Here is a 14188-nt window from a genome sequence, read left to right on the forward strand (position 1 = left end):
GTAAGTCCAGATACACTTATCCCTGATATTCGCAGTGGTATAATGCTACATTTTTATTTTTAATGTAACATTTGGCAATAATGAAAAATAATGTACTTTAATTAGAGAAGCCTGTATGTCACTCCTGTAACACTTAAGTCACAAGCGCAGGCGATAATGATACCAAAATTAGCCTCTGTTGACTGCATGGCTTCTTGGACTTTTGTTATTATTAACTTAAAATGTCAAACTTTTTCATTTTCTATTTTCTAAACTGCTAACCACAAATATTATTCCTAGGTCAAACCAATATGTACAAATGTACATGTACTAAGTCCAGTGTTCTAGGATTTTTCAAAAATTGAGGTTTCCGTGGTAAAAATCCATATAAAATCAACATTCCCACAGTCAATGACTGCTTTCCTAACAAAGCAAATCCTTACAGCATATGAAGTTCACAGCACAGAATAGGAATAGGAATCCTAGAAGACTGCTTTCAGTAATAAACTGGTTGGTTATGCAAAATTTGTGTTCACAGCACAGAGTTATGTATAAATCCTTGTTCACAGTAATGGTTAAGTTTAAATTTAAAAGTATGGTTTAATTGGACTGTCCATTGTATTGGCTTAATGTGTAAACACAAGTGGAAAAAAAGAGATAGACACCTTAATGCATACTGTATATGCATGCACAAATGTATACAGTAAATGTACCCAATATCAGAATAATGAAATTTCCACTGGGCTTTGCCACATATAAGAAACGAGAACATACTTAATGTATTCAATTTTCTTTTATTATACATGTACAATGTATCACATTTTACTACAATATGTCTTAAAGCAGATACTGAAAATTTTTACAACTGTATTGTTTTACATTTTTATATTAAGAGTCAGTCTTGGATAGATACTTTCCCCTGAAAATAGGTAAATACATGTAATATTTAATCTGCGCCTTCCTCATGCTCAAAATATAATGTGTTGATTCTCCCATACTAAACATTTACTGAATTTAAGTCATTGTGTGTCCAATATGCTGTTGAAATGGGTCAAATCAGTTGAATAATTGACATGCAAGTCATGTTTCCTTCTGCTTCATATACATGTGCATTGTCTATTAATTCAATTCACACTGCCTAGGATGCTGAAAATTAAAACAAACCAGTATCAATATACATGTAATACATATAAAAATTGAAAGCTTTTCATAATTGTAAGCTTATAATATCTATATATGATTATAAATTGCATGTACAATGTACTTGTACTATTTTGTTAAGACCTGATTGAAAAGGATGGTAACAGCACTTGATTGTGTTTTATAATGCAACTTCAGTATGTATTCAATACATTGTTAAGTAGAAAATACATGTTTAATGACAGTTCCCTGGTGGACTCATGTCATATTTAGCAATGAGTAGGAGGTTCGATTCCTCTTGTTCTGTAAATCATTGTAAAATTGAATGGTTAAATGAAATAAATTAAAATAAAAAAGGAAGAACCATTTGATCTCTATGGAAAGAGCTACATTTGTAAACTATCCTGCCTTACTATTTTGTGAAAAAAAAGGTCCTGCCTTTATTATTTTAACAATTTTATTAGGACAATCATTGATCCTTTTTTCTTTTTTTTTTTTTTTTTGGGGGGGGGGGTTTGTTTCATAAAGTGAATATTTCAATGTTTCTTTTTTATTTCATTTTTAAGCATACCTCCCCCACAAAAAAAAACCACACACACACATACACATACATGTAAAGTGCAAATGATACAATGTTTTTCTGACTTACTGTTTTCTGTTATTTTTGGTTTGTAGTACTGTAGTTTCTAAGCATCTTTTTAATACTGTAATTAAGACAACTTGACTGGTAATGTGTTTGAAATAAATGTACATTTGTAAACGAAGGTTAATTTCATAATACTGCCTTTCATGATTAAATTTCTATCTTAGTAACTGCATCAATAATAAGGAAATTAATATCGTTGATGAAATTAATCTTGTTTACGATCGCAGCATCTCATACATTATGTATTTCAATGGGCGGTTCCTAAAAACACACATAAGAAATGGCGGACTAGCAAAATATGAACAACAAACTAGCCATGTGTATAATGAGCTGTAAATGTGAGCTAGATAAATAAAATTTCTCTAAAATGCAAACAAATATAATAAATGATGATAAATTATTGTAAAACATTATCATAATTATGAAAACATTAGGTTCAAATGGGCAAAATCAAGTTTTTTCATAAAACCAAGGCTCGGTTTTACCAGGACAATAATAAACATGGCTTTTCCACTTACCTGGTTAGTTTCTTTTTATATCTACCGAATTTGTGTATCTCCTTATAATAAATCCAAAATTTACAACTTTCTGAATCGATATATTACAATTTCACGTAAATCTGTCCATTCGATCGCTAGAAATTACATTTTGAAAAAGTTGTGTTTAAAATCTTAAAGTCATATAGAAATTTTTAACATGGCGGCAACCGGAAAATTGAGCTCCCTGGTCATACAGAAATTTTTAACATGGCGGCAACCGGAAGATTGAGCCCCCTGATTAAGCAGGGGGCAAACTCCGGAGCATTGGTCTCTTCCACGCCTGCACTACTTTTGCCCTTCCAGAATACCACTGCCACCGGCTTGAAGAAATTTGTGTTCAAATCGAACACGTTTTCCTACGCAGAGCAAATCGGATGAACTTGTGTACCATCTTGTAATAAAATATTTTTGGGACTTTGTTGATTTGAAATGCTTTGTCTTGATATGTATTTTTATGTTTTAGTGTAACATTGTCGTAGCGAATAAAGAACTACATTTTGTGTGACTTGTTTCACATTCACGACTTAGTACGCCGGTCTCAAGGTTAAAATGGATGAAATTGTTTTCCGCCACTTCGGTGTGCATCTGAAAGAATTACAGAGGGATGCACTTCAGTATCTTCTCGAAGAAGAGGGGGATTTGATTTTAAATTTACCTGTTGGGTATGGGAAAAGTCTAATTTATCAGGCTTTTCCATTTGTAGTTAGTGATTCCAATGCTGCTTCTTTGGTTGTTACACCCCTGATGCCTGAACATCATACAAAATGACCAGTTAGCATCTTTAAAAACAAGGTAATGTTGAAAGCCTTGTATTACATATGTACATACGAAACTAGATAAACTGTGGGAATGCTCATTACCTAATACAGACCCCCATAACAAGGGAAACCCACTTGGGGGGGGGTAAAAATTTTTGGGGCCACACACCTGTACTGCTGTACCCTTTTACCAGTTCAGTTAACCGCCCTCCCAATCAAAGTCAAATCAGCTTAAAATGTGCCACTTCTATATGAAATCATGGGCGGATCCAGGAGTATGGTGTACAGTTCAATTATTTTTAAGTTGAACTCTTGAAATATTCCTCTAGAATGGATGCAATCTAGATATCTTTTACTTTAGTGGTAAAATTAGCGAGAAATTTACGCTTCATCCTAAAACCGCCAAAATCTACCCCTAACAACCCATGCTGCCCTTGCCTGAATCTGCCCCTGGAAATGAGAGCACTTTTTCTCATTCGATAATACATGTACAAACGTTTGGTTTAAAGTTTTAACTGTTTAATGCGCTGTGAAGTGTATTGGAAATCTTTTTTTTTTTTTCATGTAAGTGAAAAAGACTATTGTTTTTATCTTCATGTTACTGTTCCTCGTATTCATGATCATTACAATCTGTCAATATTTATTCAGTAGTAACATAATTTGTGAAAATTACATCAAAGCTAGGAGTGTAAATTGTTAGAAAAAGTTTGAATTTAAATATAGCTAAATATACATTACTAAAAATGCTCTGCATGCTGTTGAGGTGTTTAACTTAAGGCTACAAGTTCACTTATTTTGGAGTATGACAACCTAGTAGACTTTTACCTCATGTTAGCCCCTATCACATTCCTTTAGTGGGTCTGATCATTTTTTCAGCTAATATTTCCATGATTCATAATTTGTACAGAATCCGGAAATATTACAATCCCCAACGGATGGTGGGAATATTTTACACACACAAAATGTAACTTTGGATGTAAAAACAAATGTACATGACAGAATTTCAGCACAACGAACTCAATGATTGCCTTTCCTATCTTAGAAAGCTTTGTTTTGATGACAACTCAATCATGACAATATTTTTCCAAGATTGGTTTGGTTCTTGAACACCCAGAGGATATCAACTGAACAGTGGAGAAAAGAAAGATACATATTGTTATTTGTACATTGTATTTTGTAGATTTTAAAGTGACCCCATATCAAGTAAATTTTGACTGTCTCATGCTCACTAGAAATGAATGCTGCCTATTTCCTATGAATGCTGCCTATTTCCTATTTTCTTAATCATTGTAATGAAGTGTCATAGACCAATTCTGTATTGAACAATGTATTGATTCCAAATAGGCTGTAGTGGTCCAGAGGTCATTATGAGTAACTTGAAACTTATTTATCAGATCCATGTTAGCATGTTAGGGCTGATTTTACAGATTATTTAATAATATGTGTAATTGATTAACGTTCAAATATTAGCCTAAATATGATAAAAACAGACAATTTAATACAAAAAATAAAAGTGGCCAATACTTGATTTAGCCATATCCGCTTAGGACAATATGACGTATTGGACTAATTAGTCTGTAAAGGTATAATTGCATAAGGTCATCCATATTGGATGAATTATTGGTCCTCAGCTTACCATATTGAACTTAGTCTACGTCTCATTCCAATACTACTAGCCTCAGACCAATAACTAAGCTATGGAAAACCTTACACTATAGTATAATATTACTATAATATTTGAATCCAACCCATGACAGAACTTAAGTATCAATGATTTGAAAATTAACAAATTTTTTATGACTTATAACTTACAAATGTACATTGTATGTGTATCCAAGTATCACAAATGGATGGGTTTTTTTTAGAACAATAAAGAAATAGAAAAGTTGTTTTTATTGAATCGTAATTTTTAACTATTTCGCCTGTTACTTCTTTTTAGTATTATACATCTGGGACATGTCTCTTTTCATAATTATAATTGGGAATCTGAAGGGAAATTAAGATTCATACAGTAATAAACATAGAGCTCACATGTTGCTAGGTACATGTATAAATGTCTACAGAGTATGGAATGACCATATTGTATTATGGGAAAGGTGATGTTTCTAAAAACTTATCTGGCATTACACCAGAATTGATTAGTTATTGTAATTGTAAGACTTGTCTAAGGGAGAATATGTTAAATGTATTTGGATTCAAAAAGTCTTCTGGTATGAAAGGATGCGAGTGTTGTTCTATTTGTAAACTTACCTGTACTTGTGATATCTGCAGCTTATCTACATCAGTGTCACAGCTGCAACAATAGGCCCAATGAACATAAGTATTTGTTACAGTTTAAATGTACCCATGAACAAAAAAGTAGCAACAGCATTGAATTTATTCATTTAAAAAGAAAATTTGGACTTGCCTGATATTTTACTTATGATTGATACTTTGTATAAGATGGGAGTCATAGTTCCCCAACAGATGTATCAAAATTCATCTACAACTTAATATTAGATTATTAAATATGTTTTCATCGAGAAGGAGTTTCTCATTCTGATCTTGTCGAGCAGCTTTTCCGCAAGACGAGATGAGCATGAAAAACTCCCACTAGTTAAAAAAATATTAGATAATCTGTTAATTGCTGCTTTGCTTAAGTTGAAGGTATTAGTTTTCTGATTTTAGTTTTTCTAACCTAAATATGTAAGTTTTATAAGCATTGCAATGTTTCCTTCCGGGGCTATTTCTTCAGCGGAGTGCTTAGAATGTATGATTAAGACAATTGGCATGATGAACTCTGTGTCTTTACTAGACAACTATTCTAATTGTATACAATTAAGAAGAAACTGCAAAATGGCATAATATGAAAGTTTAAATACTTATTAGATATATCATACATTTATGTAACAATTTTGAGAAAACATGGTAGATTCAAACATTGCTATTATTATTATGTGTTGTACTTCAATGTCACTTTTTGACAAATTGATTTTCATTTGCTTGTATAGTATGATTAGATTTGATTTATTACTTGTCTAATAAATAGGTAATTTGAACAAATTGTTATAATTTTTGTCTTAGGCGACATCAAATCAATTTGTAAGTTATTATGTTGAATACCAATTCCAGGTATGTATATTAATTTTTAGTATTCTAAATAGATTTTTTATTGGTAAGTCTTAATTAATTTGAACCACAGTATTTCACAAGTTGGTGTTGTTTGTTAAGAATCACAAGCATTAGAAATGAAGTAATGAAGAATACAAGCTACTCAAACTACTGGTATAAATTACGATTAAGAGGTTAAAGTCATCATAATTGACAGCTATTCAAAAAAGCACACATATGTTCCAGTAATTAGTGAAGTAGGACACATTGGTACATGTATGATGTAGTGCTAAATTTATTCAGTTTATTTCAAGCTGCTGTAACAGTCATTTTCTTTCTATTTTTAGAGATCTGGCAGGTCATCTTCATCATTTTCTGAAATACTATCTTCATCATCATCATCATCATCATCATCATAGTCGTCACCATCATTGAAGACTTGTCCTGCAAGTATTCTTTCTATGATTCTTTCAAAATCTACATACATTTTATTGCCATTGATGCTATGAAATACAGTCTCCGCAAGTTTTTCAAACCCTTCAAACTTCCTGCCAGGTGTAAAATTAAAAGGTCTTATGTCTTCTAACATTGCTGATATGACATTCTTGTGACACTGTCCTAGTATGTTTAGATGATCTCTCTCTTATTCCTAAAGATTTCCCAATATTTTCAGCTATATCAGCAATAGCGCCACCTGCTCCAGAAGCTCTCTGGATGGCCTTTTTTGTTGTGTTGGCCCCTTACTGTTTTATAAGAGTTTGCTGGTTGCGAACTGAATGCTCTTGCAGGAGGTTGCTTTCAACATTGTTGTTATGGCCTCCACAAACATTGACAAAAGAATTTTGCATGATCCTTAGCTGGAGTGCTACTTAAGTTTTTTTTATAATGCTATAAAATCAAGAATATAAATTTTTAACATTCATATGGATTTCTTAATTTATTTTGTGAGACTGTTACACCATATTTTCTGTAGAAGTTAATTACAGAAACCGAAAATGATGGATTACATATAGTGATGACATTAGTGTACAGGGTTTATGCTCCCAGTTTTCAGTAGAGCAAGATTGCTCATATACTTTTTATATGATGGTGAGAAAAATTGCATCTCTGATGGTATAGCACTTTCGTCATCTGTGGATACTTTGTCTTCATGCAATTATTTGAATATTTGTTCAAACAAGAAAGGTTGGTATTGATTTTGTGGACCTGAAACATGTACTGGTAAGCATTCTATAGAATTATTTATATAACAGTCTTGGAAGGAAATATTGTGATGGGCCAGAAGCTGTGCAGAAAATAACTTGACTTAAATTGGATCTATATTTTATGGAGGTAGACCTAGGGTAAGGGACACAACTCTTAAAAATCATAGGAACGATTCTATTCTCCGTTTCATAACAATCTCGTGTAAGCATCAAAGTAACTTGGACTGATTTCATTCTGTTTCAAATGAAAGCTTGAAAGATTTTAGTGAAATTGAATGTGATACAAACATATTACTGATTTCATGAGTTATGTCCCTTAACCTAGGTCTACCTCCGTAAGCTGGTCAATTAGTCTGGTCTAGGAAACTTGACTCAGTGCAGGCGATTTGAGTAAAAATGTAGAAAGGGCATTACAATGCATTCCCAAATTCAAATGTGTTATTGGAGAATTATGTTTTAAGACTAATGAGTTTGTTTTTGAGTTTATTTCAGGGTTTTTTTCTTGTCTAAACCTTGATGTGTACAGCCCAACGTTAGTGATTTTAGAGATTGTTACTGGAACCATTTATTTAGGAACTAGGCCCCACTTTGATTCTAGTAAAATTCATATTATGTGGTCTAATGGCAATCAGAATTTAAAGATTCAAGTAAATATTAAGTCCTGATTTAATTGCACTTTGACTTTCTTTATTTTACAATTAATCTGTAAAGTATGGCAATTGCCTTCACAAAGAAAACTAAATTTACATCCATTACATTCATTAACATAACATAAGCATTGCATTCACACAAAAAAAACAAAAAAAACATTGAAATGTCAATTGGTTTCAAAACGAAATAACTCAACAGCTAATTCAATCATCATTCCATTCTTTGTGTTATCTTTAGATCCTTGAAACCTACAAAAAATGTACACTTACATTACTAAATTAATTTCAATATTGTAGACATTCTGCTCTTAAAGCTTTCAAAGTGTAATATTATAAGACTGTTCTACAAATATTTCGAAATACAAGACCTGTTCAACCCTCTTTACTTTGCATGTCGAATGCAAGCTGATGTAAAAAGAAAATATTCGCTGTTGTATTCTTTTGAGTTGAAGCAATCGAAAAAAAAATAACTTGGTTCAAATCAAGATAAACGATAAAACAGTTGAGAAATTTGAATCATTCCTCCTTCAATTGTAAAGAATTCTATTTCAGATGCGAAGAATTCACTTGTAATCAAAATCTTATTTTCATTTAGGAGTATGTTAATAGTGGACTGCAGATCAACAGACAATATACGTGTATATATGTCTTTATTTCCTTCATTTAAGAAGAGTAACATCTAAGAAACATAACACATTGTACAAACAAATCAAACTAATTCTGTATATTCAGCTTTAAACATTTATTTCATTATTTTGATATGAACATGTAAATTTAGCTTACAAATTAATGTCTATTATGAAGTCATTCAAGACATATTCATCACTCCTGTCTCTTATAGTATCTAAAGCAGAGAAACATTACAAAAATTGGTCACGTGCTGCTATTCAAGGTTGTGACCAACTACATACTCTTACATGACTTTCTAGTCAAAATTAGGACAATCTGTCAAGACACAATTTACTTTTAAGTTCATTATCAATAGTAAATAAACAAGGGTGGATCCAGGACTTCTAATAGATGGATGTAAATTTAATTCAATGCAGAGCGAAGCTTGATTTCATGCTTGCTAAAATAATAGGGGGCCAGTTGCTACCCTTTAGATCTGCCACTGATTTACATTTTGTAGAAATCAATACAAGTATGTTCATATCAAAGGTTTTGCAATAATTTTTAGCCATATTATAAACTTGGCAGAACAAAGTAAAAAAAAATTAAAGACTTTCAACAGGTTCTCACTTGGCCATATTTTCTTATAAAAATCGGTCTACCATACAAGCTTATATACTTACAATCAAGTAAATAATAGCTACCCGGCTGCTGCATAATATCTGGACTACGAAGAAACAATATAACAAAATTAAATGACAAAAAACTGAATTATAAATTGGCATTGAATTTAACACTGGCGGGACTACTATTTATTGCATTAGAGTCGAGCAGACGATGCAACATGTGCTGTATTCAATCAAGAACGCTAATCTGTATAATCGATTTTTTTTTAAGATTTTTATAAAACGAATATTCGTCACCGTCAAACATTCGTAAAACTTTATATTTCTTGCATACAATCAAAATCGTAATATTAAAGCTAGGATGTATTGCCTGTAACGTCGTCAGCCATGTTGGCTTCACTGGCAACCCGAGTTCAACTTGGAGGTCACTTCGGCGAAGTTCGACAAACGAAAAAAGCCGAATGCAGTGATTAGTGGAGGAACGTCAACGGTACGGAACTGGAGCTGCCTTGGAGTTTGAGCAGGGGGCTCAATTTTCCGGTTGCCGCCATGTTAAAAATTTGTGCATGACTTCAAGATTTTAAACACAACTTTTTCAAAATGTAATTTCTAGCGATCGAATGGACAGATTTACGTGAAATTATGATATATCGATTCAGAAAGTTGTAAATTTTGGATTTATCATAAGGAGATACACAAATTCGGTAGATATAAAAAGAAATTAACCAGGTAAGTGGAAAAGCCATGTTTATTATTGTCCTGGTAAAACCGAGCCTTGGTTTTATGAAAAAACTTGATTTTGCCCATTTGAACCTAATGTTTTCATAATTATGATAAGGTTTTACAATGATTTATCATCATTTATGATATTTATTTGCATTTACAGCTCATTATTCACATGGCTAGTTTGTAGTTCATATATTGCTAGTCCGCCATTTCTTATGTGTGTTTTTAGGAACTGCCCATTGAAATACATAATGTATGAGATGCTGCGATCGTAAACAAGATTAATTTCATCAACGATATTAATTTCCTTATTATTGATGCAGTTACTAAGATAGAAATTTAATCATGAAAGGCAGTATTATGAAATTAACCTTCGTTTACAAAATGTACATTTATTTCAAACACATTACCAGTCAAGTTGTCTTAATTACAGTATTAAAAAGATGCTTAGAAACTACAGTACTACATACCAAAAATACCAGACAACAGTAAGTCAGAAATACATTGTATCAATTGCACTTTACATGTATGTGTATGTGTGTGTGTGTTGTTTTTTTGTGGGGGGAGGTATGCTTAAAAATGAAATAAAAAAGAAACATTGAAATATTCACTTTATGAAACAAAAAACAAAAAAAAAAAAAAAAAAAAAAAAAAAAACGGATCAATGATTGTCCTAATAAAATTGTTAAAATAATGAAGGCAGGACCTTTTTTTTTCACAAAATAGTAAGGCAGGATAGTTTACAAATGTAGCTCTTTCCATAAAAATCAAATGGTTGTTCCTTTTTTATTTTAATTTATTTCATTTAACCATTCAATTTTAAAATGATTTACAGAACAAGAGGAATTGAACCTCCTACTCATTGCTAAATATGACACGAGTCCACCAGGGAACTGTCATTAAACATGTATTTTCTACTTAACAATGTATTGAATACATACTGAAATTGCATTATAAAACACAATCAAGTGCGGTATCACAGCTGTTACCATCCTTTTCAATCAGGTCTTAACAAAATAGTACAAGTACATTGTACATGCAATTTATAATCATATATAGATATTATAAGCTTACAATTATGAAAAGCTATCAATTTTTATATGTACTACATGTTATTTTTTTTATTGATACTGGTTTGTTTTAATTTTCAGCATCATAAGCAGTGTGAATTGAATTAATAGACAATGCACATGTATATGAAGCAGAAGGAAACATGACTTGCATGTCAATTATTCAACTGATTTGACCCATTTCAACAGCATATTGGACACACAATGACTTAAATTCAGTAAATGTTTAGTATGGGAGAATCAACACATTATATTTTGAGCATGAGGAAGGCGCAGATTAAATATTACATGTACTTACCTATTTTCAGGGGAAAGTGTCTGTTCAAGACTGACTCTTAATATAAAAATGTAAAACAATACAGTTGCAAAAGTTTTCAGTATCTGCTATAAGACATATTGTGGTAAAATGTGATACATTGTACATGTATAATAAAAGAAAATTGAATACATTAAGTATGTTCTTGTTTCTTATATGTGGCAAAGCCCAGTGGAAATTTCATTATTCTCATATCGGGTACATTTACTATATACATTTGTGCATGCATATACAGTGTGCATTAAGGTGTCTATCTCTTTTTTTCCACTTGTGTTTACACATTAAGCCAACACAATGGACAGTCCAATTAAACCATACTTTTAAATTTAAACGTAACCATTACTGTGAACAAGGATTTATATATAACTCTGTGCTGTGAACACAAATTTTGCATAACCAACCAGTTTATTACTTAAAGCAGTCTACTAGGATTCCTATTCCTGTTACCCAGGCCAAGTGAAATTTGGGTCAAGGAAAGTTAGGTACTTGGTTACACTTACCCATGGCAAGTTGAAAACTTCATATGCTGTTAGGATTTGTTTTGTTAGGAAAGCAGTCATTGACTGTGGGAATGTTGATTTTATATGGATTTTTAACAAGGAAACCTCAATTTTTGAAAAATCCTTGAACACTGGACTTAGTACATGTACATTTGTACATATTGGTTTGACCTAGGAATAATATATGTGGTCAGCAGTTTAGAAAATAGAAAATGAAAAAGTTTGACATTTTAAGTTAATAATAACAAAAGTCCAGGAAGCCATGCAGTCAACAGAGGCTAATTTTGGTATCATCGCCTGCGCTTGTGACTTTAGTGTTACAGGAGTGACATACAGGCTTCTCTAATTAAAGTACATTATTTTTCATTATTGCCAAATGTTACATTAAAAATAAAAATGTAGCATTATACCACTGCGAATATCAGAGATATGTGTATCTGGACTTACCTTATATTACTGTACTGCAAGTTGTACAGTATGAAAAATTAATATGGATGGTTTTTAACATCATGAAAGTGAACTGCTATATGTACAAAAAATGTATGCAAGATTTTTTTTTATAGTTGCAACCTCTGCAAAGTCTACTTAAAACCTTGTGATCCCTTGTTAACATGAATTTTCAGATGAGTCTGTACCCTCATCGTGTAATAGACCTAATTCAGATTACAATGTAAGTAAGTTGCCTCATTTTGATCATTTTAATCAAAAATCTTGAAATTTACAAAACAAATCATAGCACACCTTCCAGGAGGAAGCATGCAATATCAAGACTCAAATCATCAGTCATCGCATATATGATTGATCATGTCGAATAGGTAGAAAGTAATATTGAGTATAAAGTTGAATAGAAATTTACTATGACATTAAATTTAATGTGAGCATTTTAAACGGTGACATTTCTTTTATTAAAATTCACAAATGATAATAACACATTATGATATCAGAATCAAAACAAATCCAAACATAAAGAATATTAAAATAATTTCCATATAAGTAAGCATCTCAATTTAAATGTCCATAATTAACACAAATATTATTCATATAAACAATGCCCAACGAGAAAGGCAGGTAACTCTGTCCACATTGCTTCCAAGTCCACACACAAATACAAGTAGTCCATGCGTTTGCACTTATTTAAAGCATGTATGTATATTATATGCCTATTTGAATAACAAAGAAGTGAACTTTACCTTTGAATATTCAACCAGGCAGTATGCAAATTATCTGTCATAGTAAGTTATCTGAACCAATCAAAAAAATCCGGAACTGTTCTTGTTCACTTAATTTTTCTCTGAAATAGAAGGAAATAATTAGAGAGGTTCCGATGATGTACGCCATATTTCATTAACATCTAAGGCGACTTAGGTTCCCCTATCTATGAACTCCCCTGGATTAAGGCTTAAGGTACCAGTATCGTATTGCATATCCCTGAGCGGGTGTACGTCAAAACATGGATGCTATAAAAATATAGTGCATTTTCTTTTTGCCTCTCTACAAACTAATGTTTTGTCAAAAGATATGAACAATGACTTATAAAATAGAGCAAACATCACACTGGAAGATGAAGAACTTTTTTAAGAGAAAATCTAACATAGTATCATAAAAATGTTCCACTGAAAAGGTTGGTTCGGTGAGTGCAAAACGAAAGTGAAAGTAGGGAAAATGGCTATTTATAGTTCAAGACTACTTTTCTGTCCGATCTTCGTGGACTCACCCTATTTTCCTTGCGGGAAATTATTTTTTCACATGTCCTTAGAAATGCTACATAAGTGAAAGTTTTATTGAATCAATTTACATATTTTTTAAAAAATCCTAAAAATAAGCACTTCACTATAGAAGTCTATGGGAAAATTAATACGATACTGAGACCATAATAATTAAATTAGATACCTCAGGTGACCACCTTCCGAATTGAAGAACGTAGTAAAAGGGCAGACACTGAGTGCATGGTGGGAACCGCTGTCAATTGGTGGAAATGATTTTCTCACCATCATTTGGACTTTGGGTGCATATTAATGAATGGTCTTATGTGACCTAGCTTTTGTATCTCCAACTCCTATATTATGTCAGTATTTGTCATGTTCGTGTCATAAATATTCATGTGCAGGTCTTCATTCTGCACCTGTCTTGTGTGCTTATCTTTTGATCCTTTTTGACTGTTTGGTACAGAATCATCTGATGAATAGACTCTGTCATAGTTGGAATACGTTTGATCAGTAGATCCAATGCGATGCTCTTTTCCGGAAGTCCCCAACATCAACATGTACTCGACTCAGTGTATGGTGGGAACTGCTGTAAATTGATGCAAATGATTTCCTCAACATGAGATGAAAG

At 32.1% G+C, this 14188-nt stretch overlaps 2 long non-coding RNA genes across 2 annotated transcripts; one reads left to right on the forward strand and one right to left on the reverse strand.

Moving 5' to 3' along the window:
• Positions 1–753: 753 nt before the first annotated feature.
• LOC148614461 (uncharacterized) lies at positions 754–2674 on the reverse strand. The gene is made up of 3 exons (XR_015923662.1): positions 2284–2674; positions 1769–1823; positions 754–1125 (listed from the first exon to the last, which is right to left on the reverse strand). It is a non-coding gene; the product is annotated as an uncharacterized LOC148614461 (long non-coding RNA).
• Positions 2675–9569: 6895 nt separating this feature from the next.
• On the forward strand, positions 9570–11491 carry LOC148614462 (uncharacterized). Its single transcript, XR_015923663.1, has 3 exons — positions 9570–9971; positions 10402–10456; positions 11120–11491. It is a non-coding gene; the product is annotated as an uncharacterized LOC148614462 (long non-coding RNA).
• Positions 11492–14188: the final 2697 nt, after the last annotated feature.

The sequence above is a fragment of the Perna viridis genome, chromosome 6 (assembly GCF_037379345.1).
Source record: "Perna viridis isolate PV_CMFRI_1.1 ecotype Kerala chromosome 6, ASM3737934v1, whole genome shotgun sequence".
In the NCBI taxonomy this organism is placed as follows: Eukaryota; Metazoa; Mollusca; class Bivalvia; order Mytilida; family Mytilidae; genus Perna; species Perna viridis.